The 14,472-nt window shown below is 45.7% G+C and overlaps 1 protein-coding gene across 8 annotated transcripts in view; it reads right to left on the reverse strand.

Moving 5' to 3' along the window:
- Positions 1-14,472, reverse strand: part of VWC2 (von Willebrand factor C domain containing 2) — an 865,269-nt gene that overhangs the window by 479,968 nt on the left and 370,829 nt on the right. For 6 of the 8 annotated variants that reach the window (XM_056520242.1, XM_056520234.1, XM_056520236.1 and 3 more), the window contains one exon: positions 11,991-12,049. The exons of the other annotated variants lie outside the window; for them this stretch is intronic. The gene's annotated coding sequence lies outside the window, so the exon portion shown is untranslated. The remainder of the gene's footprint in view (positions 1-11,990; positions 12,050-14,472) is intronic. 8 annotated transcript variants of the gene reach the window in all.

The raw sequence follows: 14,472 nt of genomic DNA on the forward strand, positions 1-14,472 counted from the left end.
GCTACTGGTTAGGACGTAAGGGAATCGTTAATTTCTAACGATAATTTGTTTTCCCTTAGTCCTAACAGTAGCACAACTTTCCCTCCCTAGTTAAGTTATTTTCTTCTATTATTTGCCTTTAGTTCTTCTTGTTACTACACAATGGAGCAGAGGATGACCCTCTTACTTATACAGGGTGTTGTGGGTGTGTCTTTACTGATTGTTTAATTAGGTTCAATAAAACTTCCATCTGTCCTACCAGTTCGCGGGGGGTGGAATACCCCATCTGTGCTACTGTTAGGACTAAGGGAAAACAAATTATCGTTAGAAATTAACAATTAATTGAGATTTTAACATTGATCTTTCAATCTTAGGTGTAATGAAATCTTCTTGTGTACTGCTGGTGCCTTTTCCTGACTTTGTCTTTCAGGAACTACTTGGATTACTGATGCTTCTGGGCTTGGGCCTTACATTTTTGGATTTTTGGAATAGATACATACATGCTTAATTTCAATTTCAAAATTTATGGAGCAATGTATGGGGTTTTTAAACCCTCTTGTGTTCAGTTTTTTTTCAAATTTTCTGATAATTTTCTCAGAAGTAAACTTGAATTTTCCAGAGTACTAACCATTACACCATGGAACGCTTGTTTTTTGTAATTTTTAATTAATATTTTCCCAAAATAACACGGTGAGGGATTAACTCTGCTTCTTTATGTCAGAACACACTATTTTAGAGAAGAATGTCTTTTTGTGGACCACCGTCATGCATTATAGAGTCTGCTGGACTCTTGGATATGCACTTGTTCTAACACAAAGGTATTTCGTCAGACAACATACCTAAAACAACTTTAATATTTTCTGACTGAGAGAACTATTGAATTCTTCTAGTATACCTTTTAATAAACACTGAAGTTAGCCTTTTTTTATTCAGTCTATTCTTTATTGTGGGAATCTCAATTTTGTGCAAGCCTTTATTTGATGGAACTGGGCTACAGTTGACTGCTGTATCATGTGACTCAACACTGTTATCCACTTTTATGAGAGAGTCTAAAGGTTGTCATTTTTACTTTCTATTAAAATTGGAGTGTCTGTCTGAATTTCTGAGATAGAACCTGCTATCTGGTGATCTTGAGTAAAATAATTAAAATCCTCGAAGGATTTGCCTTTTGCTTCTTTGGATGGACCTATATCCTATGTGTGTGAGCCATAGTGGCTTCCCATTGCTTCAGCCACCTCAATGATGTGGCATTCAGACACCATATAGCCTAGAATCTGCTATCAGGTGATCTTGAGTTAAATAATAAAAATCCTCAAATTAATTGATATTTCAATCTTATTGCTTATTAAATCCCCCGGTGTACTGCAGATGCCTTTTCCTGACTGTTTTTTCCCGGAACTAATTTACTCAATGCTGCTTCTTGCCTTGGCCCTCAAATTAAGTTTATCTTGAGTTACATAATTAAAATCCTCAAATTAATTACTTGTTGCTTCTTTGGATGTATCAATTTCCTATGTGTGTGTGCCATAATGGCTTCCCATTGCTTCAGCCACCTCAAGGATGTGGCATTCAGACACCGTATAGTCTAGAATCTGCTATCAGGTGATCTTGAGTTAAATAATAAAAATCCTCAAATTAATTGATATTTCAATCTTATTGCTTATTAAATCCCCCAGTGTACTGCAGATGCCTTTTCCTGACTGTTTTTGCCGGAACTAATTTACTCAATGCTGCTTCTGGCCTTGGCCCTCAAATTTTGTGATATTTAGCACTAGCTTAATTGAAATTTCAACATTGATCTTGCAATGTAAAGGGGTTATGAAACCCTCGGGTGTACTGCTGATGCCTACGCCTTTATCTTTCAGGAATTACTTGGCTTACTGATGCTTCTGGGCTTGGGCCTTACATTTTTGGATGGTAGCACTCCATAACATGCATCTTCAACAGAGATTTCAAAGTTCACATTTTAATTTTAGGGGTTGTGAACCCCTCTTGTTTACTCATGCAGGTTCCTGATCCACTCTGTCAGCCCATTGGTCCTGTGACAGTGTGCGACTCCGCCTCCACATCCTCCACTGTGTCCTAAGCCTCCACTGCCCGGACAATTCTTAGTGGCCCTTCAGCATACAATGTGTGAAGAGCATGGCGGTGTGACGCTGTTCTTAACATGGTTTGCCTTGGCAAAAAGTCTTGGAAACAATGGCCGGTCAGGGCAATGGAGACATTGCGCCTACATCTCATGGCCACATGAGCCCTGTGGGGGCTTGTTGGATTTGGTCCTTGGTACCCACACGCTGGGGTCCGGGACAGTCAAACTTTAATTTAAATTTCAAATAAAAAAAACAGATATTTCAATGTTCTCCTCATGCATCAGTCAACTCCAGGCTGTGTCATTCAGGCAATATATGGTTTACTGATGCCGCTGCTGGGCCTGGGTCTGGGAAATTCAAATTTTATCACAGGTAGCACCCGCTATCCAAAATCTTCTTCAAAACTTGTTGCGTTTTATTTTAGGGATTGTGAAGACCTGGTGTGTGCTAGTGTTGAGCGGCATAGGCCATATTCGAATTTGCGATATTTCGCAAATATATGGACATATATTCGCTAAATTTGCATATTCGTAATATTCATTTTTTTCGCATATGCGTAAATGTAAAAATGTATGAGCTTTATAGCAAGTATACCAGTGTAACTTGAAGCAGCAGAAGGGAGGGATCAATATTCGCGAATATTCGCATATGCGAATTTTCGCAAATGAGAATATTCGCCCGGCGGTCTCACACTGTAGTATTAGAGCCTTCTTTAGACCACACAAGCTGGAAGCAGAGAGGGATGATCACTTTGATGTGCACTGTGAAAAAAAAGCGAATATTCGTAATTTTCGAATATATAGTGCTATATTCGCGAATATGCGATATTCGCGAATAAAATTTGAATTGCGAATATTCGTGAGCAACACTAGTGTGTACTCATGCATCAGCAAACTCCAGGCTGTGTCATTCAGGCAATATATGGTTTACTGATGCCGCTGCTGGGCCTGGGTCTGGGAAATTCAAATGTTATCATAGGTAGCACCCGCTATCCAAAATCTTCTTCAAAAATTGTTGTGTTTTTTGGGGCGGATTGTGAAGCCCTGGTGTGTACTCGTGCATCAGTCAACTTCAGGCTGTGTCGTTCAAGAAATATGTGGTTTACTGATGCCGCTGCTGGGCCTGGGAAATTCTAATTTTATCATAGGTAGCACCCGCTATCCAAAATCTTCTTAAAAAATTGTTGTGTTTTTTGGGGGGGATTGTGAAGCCCTGGTGTGTACTTGTGCATCAGCCAACTCCAGGCTGTGTCATTCAGGCAATATATGGTTTACTGATGCCGCTGCTGTGCCTGGGTTCGGGAAATTCAAATTTTATCATAGGTAGCACCCACTATCCAAAATCTTCTTAAAAAATTGTTGTGTTTTTTGAGGCGGATTGTGAAGCCCTGGTGTGTACTCGTGCATCAGCCAACTCCAAGCTGTGTCGTTCAAGAAATATGTGGTTTACTGATGCCGCTGCTGGGCCTGGGAAATTCTAACTTTATCATAGGTAGCACCCGCTATCCAAAATCTTCTTAAAAAATTGTTGTGTTTTTTTGGGGGGGATTGTGAAGCCCTGGTGTGTACTCATGCATCAGCCAACTCCAGGCTGTGTCATTCAGGCAATATATGGTTTACTGATGCCGCTGCTGGGCCTGGGTCTGGGAAATTCTAATTTTATCACAGGTAGCACTTGCTATCCAAAATCTTCTTCAAAAATTTCAAAAATTGGTGTTTTTTTTGGGGGGGGGATTGTGAAGCTCTGGTGTGCATCAGCCAACTCCAGGCTGTGTCATTTAGGCAATATATGGTTTACTGATGCCGCTGCTGGGCCTGGGTGTGGGAAATTCAAATTTTACCATAGGTAGCATCCACTAACCAAAATCTTCAAAAATTTCTAAAATTGTTGTGTTTTACTTCAGGGATTGTGAAGACCTGGTGTATCCTCGTCCATCAGCCAACTCCAGGCTGTGTCATTCAGGCAATATATGGTTTACTGATGCCGCTGCTGGGCCTGGGTCTTGGAAATTCAAATGTTATCATAGGTAGCACCCGCTATCCAAAATCCTCTTAAAAAATTTCAAATTTTTTTTTTTTTGGGGGGGGATTGTGAAGCCCTAGTGTGTACTCGTGCATCAGCCAACTCCAGGCTGTGTCATTCAGGAAATATGTGGTTTACTGATGCCGCTGCTGGGCCTGGGTCTGGGAAATTCAAATTTTATCATAGGTAGCACCCGCTATCCAAAATCTTAGGTTTAAATTTCTAAATTCATCTTTTAATCTTAGGGATTGTGAAGGCCTAGTGCCTACTCATGCTGCCAACACCTCCACGGTGTGTCATTCAGCTACTATATGGTCTCCTCATGCTGCCAAAACCTCCACGCTGTGCCATTCAGCCACTATATGGTCTCCTCATGCTGCCAACACCTCCACGCTGTGTCATTCAGCCACTATATGGTTTCCTCATACTGCCAACACCTCCAAGCTGCGTCATTCAGCCACTATATGGTGTCCTCATGCTGCCAACACCTCCACGCTTTGACATTCAGCCACTATATGGTCTCATCATGCTGCCAACACCTCCATGCTGTGTCATTCAGCCACTATATGGTCTCATCATGCTGCCAACACCTCCACGCTGTGCCATTCAGCCACTATATGGTCTCCTCATGCTGCCAACACCTCCACGCTGTGTCATTCAGCCACTATATGGTCTCCTCATGCTGCCAACACCTCCACGCTGTGTCATTCAGCCACTATATGGTCTCATCATGCTGCCAACACCTCCACGCTGTGCCATTCAGCCACTATATGGTGTCCTCATGCTGCCAACTCCTCCATGCTTTGTCTTTCAGCCACTATATGGTGTCCTCATGCTTCAGCCTCATCCAAGCTGTGTCATCCCGCCACTATATGGTGTCCTCATGCTGCCAACACCTCCACGCTTTGTCATTCAGCCACTATATGGTCTCCTCATGCTGCCAACACCTCCACGCTGTGTCATTCAGCCACTATATGGGCTCATCATGCTGCCAACACCTCCACACTGTGCCATTCAGCCACTATATGGTGTCCTCATGCTGCCAACTCCTCCATGCTTTGTCTTTCAGCCACTATATGGTGTCCTCATGCTTCAGCCTCATCCAAGCTGTGTCATCCAGCCACTATATGGTGTCCTCATGCTGCCAACACCTCCACGCTGTGCCATTATGCCACTATATGGTCTCCTCATGCTGCCAACACCTCCACACTGTGTCATTCAGCCACTATATCAGGTCTCCTCACACTGATGCCACCACCAGGCTCTGTCATTGTGCTGCTCTGTGGCAGTGATTCTAAAAGTGATGCCGGAAATCTGCATGTTATTCTGAATAACAGTATTATTTCACTACCCTAGCAGACTCCATATGCGTTTTAGAACACAGCAAAGTGTTTTATAGCCCTATTGAGGCTGTATGTAGGCTAGAAATAGCATTTTTTTTTATATAAATTTGCCACGAAAAAATTTGGATCGAAGCAAACTTTTTCGGAAAATTCGGCGAATTGGCCAAATCAAATTTTTATAAGTTCGCTCATCTCTATCCTAGATCTGTTTTATGTTAAAAATATCAGTGTGATAACAGTGTTTCCTGTCTAGTTCCGCTGTGTGGAAAGTGTTATGGTAACAGTTTTGGGGTGCCAGGGAAACAACCACATCAGACTGCATTTTTTTTCCCCTGTGAACTCTAATAGCATTTGCCTGCTTGGTAACGTGTGTGGCAGGCTCGCTCACAGTGTATATTGTGCCCACTTGCCCAGTGGCACCACTCATATCTGCTGTCACAATAGCTTGCAATATAGCAGTAATATAGTAGTCAGTTTCTTTCACACATGTGTTTTGCAACAGCTGGAGGCACCCTGGTTGGGAACCACTGGTTTAAAGGGGTACTCCGGTGGAAAACTTGTTTTCTTTCAATCAACTACAGTATTCAGTGTCCACTAAAGTCCTGAAGGACTAATCTTACTCTGCTGTAAGGACAGCACCCAAAAATGCCCTTTTTAGGGCTCAAACATCAGTCTGCATTTTTTCCCCACTGTGTAATCTAAAAGCATTTGCCTGCCTGGCAGCATGTGTGGCACGCTCGCTCACAGCGTATAATGTGCCCACTTGCCCAGTGTCACCACTGATATCTGGTGTCACAATAGCTTGCATTAAAAAAACAAAACACTTTTTTTTACTATGAAATAATATCAGTCACTTTCCATCACACAAGTGCGTTTCAGGGCCTGCAAGGGCACAGTGTTACACCAGTGCTACTCATATCTGGTGTAACAGTAGTGAACAATTAACAAAAAAAAAAACTTCTTTGACTGTGAAATAATATCAGTCAGTTTACTTCACACTTGGGAGTTTTTTGGCCTGCCAGGGCTCAGTGTCACACAAATGCAAGTCATATTTGGTGTAACAGTAATGTACATTTAACAAAAAAAAAACTTTTCTGGCTGTGAAATAATATCAGTCAGTTTACTTCACACTTGGGAGTTTTTTGGCCTGCCAGGACTCAGTGTCACACCAGTGCAAGTCATATTTGGTATAACAGTAGTGTACATTTAACAAAAAAATCATTTTTTGACTGTGAAATAATATCAGTCAGTTTACTTCACACTTGGGAGTTTTTGGGCCTGCCAGGGCTCAGTGTCACACTAGTGCAATTCATATCTGGTGTAACAGTAGTGTACATTTAAAAAATATATACAATTTTGACTGTAATAGATTGAATAGCAGTTAGTTGTCTGCAAGCATGTGTGTCAGGCCTACAGCGTCTACTCTGCCAACTTCTGCCAGTGCACAGTGCCAGTTGTCACAGTAGCTTGCATGCATAGTACCACTAATTGAAAAACAATGACAGGCAGAGGCAGGCCACCCCACAGGGGCCATCATTGTCTTGGTGCTGTGATTCCCTTTGGCCCTAGAATAATGGCCAGTGTTCAGAGGCCACATACCCTGAACTCGCAAAGTTCTGAGTACATAGTTGACTGGCTAACACAGGACACCCAATCTTCTACAGCTTCCGCTCGGAACCCTGATGCACCATCTTCTTCCTCTAGCTTAGCTTCGTGCTTCTCTCAAGTTACTACTCACCCACCTGCCGCCACCACCAACACTAGCACCACAGCCGATTTACTTGATTCGTCAGAGGAGTTATTTACACATCAGTTTGAAGACATGAGTGATGCGCAACCATTATTGCCAAATGATGTAGATAAGAGATATGTCTCTGTCAGGCAGCGTTACACACATGGACGTACGGTGTGATGATGATGATGATGTTGTACCCGCTGATGTTGTACCCGCTGCTGTCAGATACAAGTGAAGTGGTTGATGATGACGATGCGTCCGTGGATGTCACGTGGGTGCCCGCTAGAAGAGAAGAAGAACAGGGGGAAAGTTCAGATGGGGAGACAGAGAGGAGGAAGAGTCTAGTTGGAAGCAGCGGGAGGTCGTTGCAAGGAGCTAGTGGCACAGTCAGACAGCATGCATCGGCACCCGGGGTAAGACAGACAGAACGCCAATCAATGGATGCTGTTGCCACCACCAGAATGCCATCATTGCTGAGCTCAGCAGTTGGCCCTGTGGTCGCCGGTAATCAGACCCGGAGAGAACACGCTCCGGGGACTGATTATAAATGGGATGCCGCATGCAAGATCACGGGGGTCCCCAGCGGCGGGACTCCCGCGATCAGGCATCTTATCCCCTATCCTTTAGATAGGGGATAAGATGTCTAAGCACCGGAGAACCCCTTTAATATCCACAGTGAGTCCGAACTAACTGGTCTGATCCGGGATCGGTCAAAATCTCTAATTAGTATGGGCGGGGAGCAACGTATCCGGGTATGGAAGCTCCAGTAAGGAAAGAAGAGGAAAGGAGGAAAAGCAGAAAAGGAAAGTGGAGGTAATAGGGAGGTGAAGAGGGGGATAGGGGGGAAGGGAAGAGAAACAGGCAAGTCGAACATCCACCAGCGATCCCCGTCACTCCATTCCCGAACACAACCAACTGTATGCAGTCGATGGCTGTCTGAGTGCTATTAACTATGGGTGGTGTGCATTAAAAGGAAGTCGGAGGATGCTACAAACTGTAACCAAGGGCTCCATGTACGATGAAACTTATCGATTTCGTGCTTGGAGTCTGCTGAGAGTTCTTCCATCCTGCAGATGTGTGACACTTCCCGAAGCCAGGAGGGTTGGGGGTGAGGGTGACTTCCAGAGGCGCTAAATTACCATCCTTGCCGCTATTAAGAGGAAGTGCTGGAGTTTGGACAAATGTTTAGGTAGTGAGGGGGGGGGGAGGATGGAGAGGAGAATTAACTCTGGTGTCTTGGGGATGTTTCTGGCCACAAGATGCGACATAATATCCAGCACCTGTGTCCAGAACTCATCGAGGATCGGGCAAGAAAACCATATGTGTGTCATGGTACCAGTACCACATCTCCAGCAGGAGTCTGAGACTGTCAGATATAACCATGAAAGCAGGGCAGGGACTCTGTTCCATCTGGTGAGAATCTTGTAATTTGTTTCTTGTGCTTTGCAAGACATTGTCATCCGATGACACAGAGTGAGAGCTGTTCTCCAGTCTTCATCAGGAATGGAGCGGCCTAGTTCCAACTCCCAAGAGGAGCGGAAAGGTAGTGGATGTGAGGAGGAATAGTCCAGTAAAAGGGAGTATAGGGTGCTTTTTGTACGTGAAGGTGGAGAGGAGGAAATACAGACACTTTCAAATTGGGTGGGGGGGGGGTGCATCAAAGCCTTCTGTTTATAAGTGTGGTAAAAGTGATGAAGTTGTGAGTATTGAAAGGAGTGAGTTGGGGTAAGGGGGTTCCCATCTAGTAAGTCTGTTAAGGGCTTCAACCCAGAGGCGGTCAGTACTGTACGGAATGTAGTGCCTTCAGATCAGGAGTACCTGAGGAAAGAGGTGACGTGTAGGGCAGGGGGAAAGGCAGGGTTACCAAAGAGGGGGGTGAGAGGACCTGTAGTGGAAGTAAGTGTGTATCGCCTGAGGTATGTGTAACGAGTGTGGGCTATTGACCCGACAATCGGTGGGAGAACACCAACGTTTTTTGCGGTAGGGGAGCGGAGAGGGGTCCACAATATCGATCTCGGGTCTAAGTCAGCCATGACACTATCCAGGAGTACCCACTGCTTGTCCTTAATGTGATGGAAACAGTCTAGGACCCTGGATAAAACAGCTGCGAGATAGTAGTTGAGGGGGTCATGGAACGCTAGACCACCGTCACTTTTCCTCCTCATTAAAACGTGCTTGGCCAGGCGAGGTTTCTTATTGGCCAAGACGAAGTCAGACTGGAGCGTCGAGAGTTCTCGGAATAAGGAGCGTGGCAGATGTAATGGGACACCCGCAAAAAGGTAGAGGAGGCGTGGGAGGACATTCATCTTAAAGATGGTAATCCTTCCCAGCCGCGAGAAATATTTCCGCTCCCATCTGGCCAAGTCCGTTTTTAGCACGTTAAACAAAGGTGGAAAGTTGACTCTATAGGATAAGGCCGGGTCTGTTGGGACCTGGATCCCTAAGTATTTCAAGGACCGTTTCTGCCATTTAAAAGGATAAGAAGTTTGCAGAGTCTGGACTAGCTGATCCGGAAGGGTTATGTTGAGGGCTTCGCTTTTAGAGGAATTAATTTTATAATTACTGTATCTAGCATATCGTCGTTGTGGAGAGGAGGGAGGGGAAGGAGATAATTGGGGAGGAGATGTAAAGGAGGAGGTTATCCGCATACGCCGAGCATTTATGTTGGCACGAGGGGAGTGAGAGCCACTTGATGTCGGGGTTCTGGCGGATGTCTACTAATAGATGCTCCATGCAAAGTATGTAGAGCAATGGGGAAAGGGGACACCCCCCTGTCTCTTGCCGTTGCCAATACTAAATGGGGGACAGAGTTGACCGTTAATTCGGATTTGGGCCTGGGGGTGGGAATAGAGAGCCAGGATGCGAGATCTCATCCTGGACCCCAAACCGATTTGGGCGAGGGTGGCCGCTAGGAATCCCCAGTCCACCTGGTCGAATGCCTTCTCTGCGTCTATGGACAACAAGAAAAGGGGCAGTTTGCGTTGTCGTGCACAGTGTACGACAGAAAAGGTTCGCAGAGTGTTGACTTTAGCCTCTCGGCCCCTTATGAAACCGACCTGGTCCGGGTGGACTAGGGAACCCATGTGCGACACCAGCCTGTTCGCAATTAACTTAGCAAACAGTTTGGCGTCATTATTAATTAGGGAGAAGGGGCGGTAGCTGGAGCATAACAATGGATCCTTTCCTTCCTTAGGAATAACCGTAATGTAAGCTGTCAAAAAAGCAGGAGGAGGGGGAGAGTCAGAGGAGATGGAGTTGAATGCAGAGAGTAGAATTGTGGATATGTCTTGGCGTAGGGTTTTGTAGAACCCAGCCGAGTAACCATCTGGTCCCGGGCTCCTACCCGCGGGCATGGAAGCAACAGCCAGTTCGAATTCCTCCAAGGTGAACGGAGCTTCTAAGTGGTGAACGGTTTCTCCAGAGAGAGTGGGAAGTGCTGTATTAGCAAGATATTGCTCCAATGACGGCGGGGCAGGGCCCCTAGGGGAGTGTGACTGAGAGTGAGGAAGGTTGTAGAGATTTGAGTAGTATTGGCAGAATACTGATAGGATATCTGGTATTAGGTGTGAGATCTGAGGACCTAATCTGAGGAATAAAGAGAGGGGAGGACCTAATCTGAGGAATAAAGAGAGTGGATTTTTTGTTCCTGAGTGCGTTTGCTAATAGACGCCCTGACTTGTTGCTCCACTCATAGAACAGACATCCCGTCACTTGCTTATAGTGGCGGTGGCTTTTGTTCAGTAGTTCCAGCAGATCATGTTGCACCCTAAGCAGCTCTCGATATGTTGTCTCCAGTTGTGTATCTTTGTGCAGTAGTTCCAGTGTTTTAAGATCTAGGAGAAAAGAATGCATTTTAGCTGAAGCCGCCCTCTTCAGCCGAGCCCCATGTTTCATGAAAACTCCCCTGAGTACACATTTGAGAGTCTTCCATTTGATCATCGGGGTTGAGGGATCAGAAGCATGGTCATGCGTGAAATTGCGGATGGAGTCCTTCAGATCTTGGAGGCAAAGCGAGTCCAAGAGGAGTAATTCGTTTAGTTTCCAGGAGGAGTGGGGCTTGGCAAAAGAGGGGAGCGAAAAGGTGCAGAACACCGGCGAATGATCCGAGAGGGTCAGTACGCCAATGCTGGTCGAGGAGATCGAGGGCAGTAGGTGATGTGGACAAAAAATACAATCAAGGCGGCTATATGTTTGGTGGGGGTTAGAATAGAGCATGTAGTCTTTTTCTTGTGGGTGAAGGGTTCTCCAGACGTCACTGAGCTTGAGATCGTGCAGTTTAGTTCTAAGCGCTCGGAGTTTCTGATGAGATAAATAGGATCGGCCAGTGGAAGAGTCAATAGAGGGGAAGAGTGGGAGGTTAAAATCTCCACATAGGAATACTGGGCCCTCCGCAAAAGCGGATAGGTTGTCTAGAGTTTTTAAGAGAAAGGGGATCTGTCTGTGATTAGGGGCATATAGTGAGGCCACAGTAATTTTTTGGCCTTAGAGTTCGCAGTTTGCGAAGATATACCTAGCATTAGTGTCTATGGCGGAGGAGAGTAGTTTAATAGGCAGGGAGCGGTGGAATGCAAGAGGAGACACCCCTTTCGTTCTGGCTTCGGGGTTAACACTAAGTATCCATTGTGTGTAATATCTATTATTTAGCTTAGGAAGGTGTCCTGCTTTAAAGTGAGTTTCCTGGAGTGCCAGGATGTGCACTTTCTGCCTATGGAAAGTATACAAGGTCTGCGCCCGTTTTTCGGGAGTATTGAAGCCCTTTGTGTTCAATGAGGCTAATTTGATGTCAGCCGCCATCGTGCAAATGCAAGCAAAGCCACTTACCATGGAGCCGAGGGGTCAAGGTGATGATCAGTCCACGAGGCAAGGATGAGCAAGGAAGCCTGGAGAAAAAAGGAAGAAAAGCAAAAAGGTGAGGTTGAGAAGGAGAAAAAAAGAAAAATAAAGTAAGAAGCTGTCGCGTAGGCGCGACAGCATAGGGACTATAGGAAAAAGCCGTAAGGGCTAGGAGAAAAGCCGGAACCCGTCCGACCACTAACCTAATGGAGGTAACACAGTAGAAACGCAGACGGTCAGCCGGCACGTCATGAACACAAACCATCTACAAATAGTTGTATACAGGGATGGCCTAGGTCGGGTCAATGAACACTATGTGGTCTCTCCAGGAGGGGGAGACATAAGAATAGAACAGGCTATTCAATATCTGGGCGGGTACCAAACCCTGTGGAAAAATCGGGTGGGAGGCATGTAAATCAGGAAGGGAATGAAGACTGTTGTGGGAAGGGGGTCAGGGAGTTAAATGATGTAAGATAAAGTCCATAGGGGATGGGAACAGGGCTGTACAGGGGGGGGTACCTTAATAAGGTGTGAATGACATTTGAGGTGACACCTCTGTAGAACAGAAACAAAGAGAAGAGAAAAAAAAAGCAATTCTATGCGCATCTAGTACGTCAGAAGTATAGCAATAAGTCTTAATCGGGGAGAACAGAACAAGTTAGAGTATATACATATTCTCACGGGGAGTGCCCTGAGCACAGCGCCCCACTTGAGCCCTCCCTGTGGAACCGTCAATGTAAATTCAGGACAATAAGGCAATACTTAGCAACGTCTCAAGTCTTTCTCTTTTGGCGCTGTGGTAGAGGATCAGACGTCGGACCCCTCTCCAGTCCCCCAGAATAGTGGGGGGGGGGGGGAAGGAGGAAGTAGAGGTCGGTGGTGAATGCAGTCGGAAGAGGGGTTCCCAGTCCGGCAATGGTACATTTGGTAGTCAAAAGGTCGCTAGGAATCCAGGCAGATCTTCTGGTGGCGACGGAGGGCCGCTGCAGTAGTCCCATGTTTTGCCGTGAGGGAGAATGGGAAGCCCCATTGGTAGGCTATTTGGGCATTGAGTAGGACTTGTAGAAGAGGTCGCAGAGATGCCTTCAGCTTGAGTGTGCGGAGCGAGAGGTCTGCAAATAGATGAATCTCAGTCCCATTGTAAGTCAGAGTTTTGTGGGTGCGTACCTTACACATGATCTCGTCTTTTTGGACGAAGTGATGGATGCGGCATATCACGTCTCTCGGTTTTTTAGGATCTGGGTTTTTCACCTTTAGGGCCCTATGAGCTCTGTACAGTTCAATGGGGTGGTCAGGTGGTTTCTTAAGAATCTCATTAAGGATCCTCTGGAGAGTGGTCGACAGCTCCTGAGGGGGGACCGACTCAGGGAGTCCTTTGATACGGATATTGAGGGAGATTTATCAAAATCTGTGCAGAGTCAAAGTTGCCCAGTTGCCCATAGCAACCAATCAGCTTGCTTCTTACATTCCTAACAAGGCCTGTGAAAAATGAAAGAAGCAAGCTGATTGGTTGCTATGGGCAACTGGGCAACTTTGACTCTGCACAGGTTTTGATAAATCTCCCCCATTTTTTCTACGATTGCAGGTGTCCATGTCATCCATGTGTTCAATAGTAGCAATTTGTTGCAAAGTGAGTTTTGTGTGGTTTCTTGTAAATCTTGTATTTGAGAGCTGATTGTAGTTCGGAAAGATTCCAAATCTTGGACTTTAGTTTTGACTCTAGCGAGTTCCGTTTTAACGGGTTGCAGGTCCTGCTGCCAAGCTGCTTTCAGGTCAGACACCACTGAGAGGATGTCTGATTTGGTTGGAAGTAATACAAGTAGTGCCTGAAGTTCCGGGTGGTTTTTAAGTGTGTTAGCAGCCATTTCAGGAGAAGGCAGAGGAGGGTATGTGGGCGGCAGCTCTGTTGATCTGGTACAGTTGTTATGAGTGCGGTGTGATCTGGAGGATTGACGTGTGAGTCACGTAGCCATATGAGTCGTCAAAGGATGAACAATCGTGAGCCGCAGCTTTGTCTAGGGTGTGTTTCATGGGCGTTTTAAACAGTTTCTTTTTAGCTGGCGGGCTGTCACCCCAAAATTCTGGGGGTCACTGTCTTCGGAGGAAGTCTGTAAGTCTGTTGAGAGAGGACGGTTCTGTGGATCATCGGGTGGGATCCAGTCTGTGACATCCTGGGCAGGTGGACCCGATACTGGGGGAGGATGAGTAGATGGGTCTGTATAGGTGGTATTAGAAGCACCTAGACAGGAGTGAGATTTAGCATGCACTGCAGTATAATGCAGGGGAGAGGGCTAATGCAATTCTTGCTGAGATGAGGCGAGACTCGAGTGTATGGAGTCAGCCCCTTTTGCATTGAGGGCACCTCTTTCCCTAGAGTCCATCAGTGTGGGAGCCGGAGCTGAGTCCTGTGCTTCCATATATTCTGTAGGGGAAGCATGGGCAGCATTAGTATGAGGTGCGGTCATTGCGG

This window comes from Hyla sarda, chromosome 5 (genome assembly GCF_029499605.1).
Source record: "Hyla sarda isolate aHylSar1 chromosome 5, aHylSar1.hap1, whole genome shotgun sequence".
NCBI lineage: Eukaryota > Metazoa > Chordata > Amphibia > Anura > Hylidae > Hyla > Hyla sarda.